The 2,454-nt window shown below is 43.8% G+C and overlaps 1 long non-coding RNA gene across 1 annotated transcript in view; it reads right to left on the bottom strand.

Annotated features, from left to right (window-relative positions):
- The window catches only part of LOC109519197 (uncharacterized), a 240,978-nt gene that overhangs the window by 110,937 nt on the left and 127,587 nt on the right, over positions 1-2,454 (bottom strand). The gene's annotated exons all lie outside the window — the stretch shown is intronic.

Raw genomic sequence — 2,454 nt, 5'->3', positions numbered from 1 at the left:
GGGGGGGGATGTTACTGAAGAAGACGTTCCAAGATGAAAGTCACAATGTTATGAAAATCAAGTTGTCATAACAGAGAAGAGTCACGGTGGAAAACGGTCGCATGGATTTTCTCACACAAGCACAACTGCAAATTTATTCTTAAATTAGCGCTGCGTTATTCTGGTAACATGTCACCTTTAGCCTTGCATTTCCATTTGTTGTTGCACTTGTCGTCATCGGGTAATTCTGGAGCATATGTGGCTGAATGTGAAAAAAAAAAGAAAAAAAAAAACCAAAAAAGCAAGGTACGCCCTAGACTGGTTGCCAGCCAACAAACCGCCATTCGCACCCCTGGACAATTTAGAGTCTTCGCTGAAGCCTCTGAGGCGGACATGCTAACCACCATCTACTTTGTGGTTGCGCGTCTACTTTATTCTTGTACAACCACAACTATTTTCTACCCCCCTGACCCACACACACACATAAAATCATAACTTCATTCTTGTAGAGCAAACCCTAAAAAATACTTTTTGGTGGTGCGGGGGGGGGCTATCCTCTGTTTCTCAGTGCGAATCTCATCTAAGTGTTTTGTTTGGTGGCATTTTGGAGAGCCACAATTTTTTAGGTGATTTCAGAGGCAATTTTTTTTTGGGGGGGGTATCCATTGGAAATTGTAAAACTTTCAGGGGTGGCGTCAATTATTTTGATGTCATCTATTCTTGGCAGGGCTCAGTCTCTCTCCACCCACAAAATCAGCAATATACAATGATTTATTTGAAAAACTATGACTTCATTCTCATAGCTTTTCTCTTCCTTCGGCTTATCACCCAACAAGGTATTTTGGAATACTTTTGGAAGGGAATTATTTTGATGTCATCTATTCTTGGCAGGGCTCAATCTCTCGCCACCCACAAAACTAGCAATATACAACGATTTATTTGAAAAACTATGACTTCATTCTTATAGCTTTTGTATTCCTTCGGCTTATCACCCAAGGTATTTTGGAATATTTTTGGAAGGGAAAAAAAAAATCAACAAGTTCCACCCTGCAGTCAAATGGAGAAAGTGAAGACGAAGCAGTTGATTTGCATTGGCGCACGTTTTTGCTCTCTGTGACTCATTCTTGGGTCACTTTTGTCGCTTGAGAGTTTTGTGTGGATGTGTCAGACAGTGCGGGCGGCGAATGCTCCCATTGCACCCACATCGTGCTGTACATGAAACAAAATGTTCTTTTTTTAACATTGGCCCATACTATACAGAGGCCTTTCTTTGTCATTTTTTCTGGCAATATCTTTCGTTTAGCCTTGGTTTTATCATCGCGAAGTGCGTTTTTGGAAAGCATCGAGTATTTCTTGTATAACGAGTTTGATCAAACACGATTCAAAGGCATTCTTCAAACTAGAATTCGGAGCAAAGTGCAAATAAGAAAACACAAGAAAGACCGTCTCAGCCGACTGATGTGTGAGTCCGCGGTCTTCACTGGATTTATGCGGTGACCGTGCCAAACAGCGCCACAGAGACGGACGGCAAAGTCGGAGCAAGCCAGTGCAACTGTCACGGCTGATATGCGCAATGGCTTAGCTAATTGTCCGAATGATATCCTCATTGCAATTACATATTTCGGAGTCGAGGAGCGCCACGCTTAGAAACTGACAGAAGACAGTTTTTTTTTGTTTTTTTGTTGCTCTGCATCACGGGTGCCCAGCCTGTTTTTGATCAGCAAGCTCTGACAAGCCCGATCATTTGAAACGGGCGCGTTGGAAGAGGGAGACACCGAAAACAGGCTTGACCCTCTCCTTGTTGCCTTTGGATGAGAGGCCGGGTACATCCCGGACTGATTGCCAAGAAATCACGGGACAAATTTTCACTCATATTTCCAACTGTGGAAAATTTGAAGTGTTCGGTGAGCGTAACGTGCATGTTTTGGGAATGTGGGTGGCAGTACCTTGCGAAAAAGCCAAGCAAGCATGGGGAGAACATGAAAATTCCACGCAGGAGGACCGCTCGATTCTGAGGCTGATGTGCTCACCCTTCCCTACCACATTTATTTTTTCAGATGAGTTTTTTTTTTTTTTTCGGGTAAAAGCAATGAAATGGCAGCCTGAAAAAAAAAACAACCGTCAACAATGGTGTGTTTGTTCACTTTTGATCTCAAGTTTGGGTTCAAATGCTCAATGAAGTCATTGTCGGTGGCAAATCAGGAAGTTATATTGGATCCGCTTTCAGATTTCTCGGAGTCCTGATGCAAGTCAAAGTGTCAAATAAGTCAAGCGAGTCACGTCAGTCGACTGTTATGGTCGCGCCCCACAAAAATTGCCCGTATGGGCACATACACCAAAAGACGTACAAACTCACCCTCAACGCAAGACAAGGCAGTACCAGTCTGCCGCTGCACAACTCAGACATGAGGCGGAGGGCAGGCAGACACACACACACACACACACACACACACACACACACACACACCCACACAC

Source organism: Hippocampus comes, unplaced genomic scaffold (assembly GCF_001891065.2).
Source record: "Hippocampus comes isolate QL1 unplaced genomic scaffold, H_comes_QL1_v1.1 scaffold12, whole genome shotgun sequence".
Taxonomy (NCBI): Eukaryota; Metazoa; Chordata; class Actinopteri; order Syngnathiformes; family Syngnathidae; genus Hippocampus; species Hippocampus comes.
This window is presented reverse-complemented; position numbering and strand designations above follow the sequence as displayed.